At 34.1% G+C, this 393-nt stretch overlaps 1 long non-coding RNA gene across 1 annotated transcript in view; it reads left to right on the top strand.

Moving 5' to 3' along the window:
• Positions 1 to 325, top strand: part of LOC119594188 — a 4,431-nt gene extending 4,106 nt beyond the window's left edge. The window contains exon 2 of the long non-coding RNA XR_005230592.1: positions 250 to 325. This is a non-coding gene — a long non-coding RNA (uncharacterized LOC119594188). The remainder of the gene's footprint in view (positions 1 to 249) is intronic.
• The last annotated feature ends 68 nt before the right edge of the window (positions 326 to 393 follow it).

The raw sequence follows: 393 nt of genomic DNA on the forward strand, positions 1-393 counted from the left end.
TTCTTCCATTGATGCGAATTTATTTGTTGTGAATTGGTTTTATTTACAAAAATAAATAAATAGTCCGTTAAGGGGCGGGGATTTATTTGTATAATACGTTTTGTTGAATTGACTGTGGTTGTGCTTTTTTGTTGTGTTTGTTTCTTCCATTGATGCGAATGTACTTTTTGTGCATTGATTTTATTTACACAAAAAACATAGATGGAGCTTACTGTGTGAAATCTAATGGAATTATTATCTCCTTTGCAGAGAGTTTCGGAATCGAAACTAAGAAGCATATTAAAACTTCACGAGAATTCGGCCAAACGAAGGAAAAGCAAAACAAGAAAAAAAAAATCTCCAGTAACCTCCTTTCCCGACGAACTCAAAACGAAGACACCGTTGACCAGATGT

Source organism: Penaeus monodon, chromosome 33, assembly GCF_015228065.2.
Source record: "Penaeus monodon isolate SGIC_2016 chromosome 33, NSTDA_Pmon_1, whole genome shotgun sequence".
In the NCBI taxonomy this organism is placed as follows: Eukaryota; Metazoa; Arthropoda; class Malacostraca; order Decapoda; family Penaeidae; genus Penaeus; species Penaeus monodon.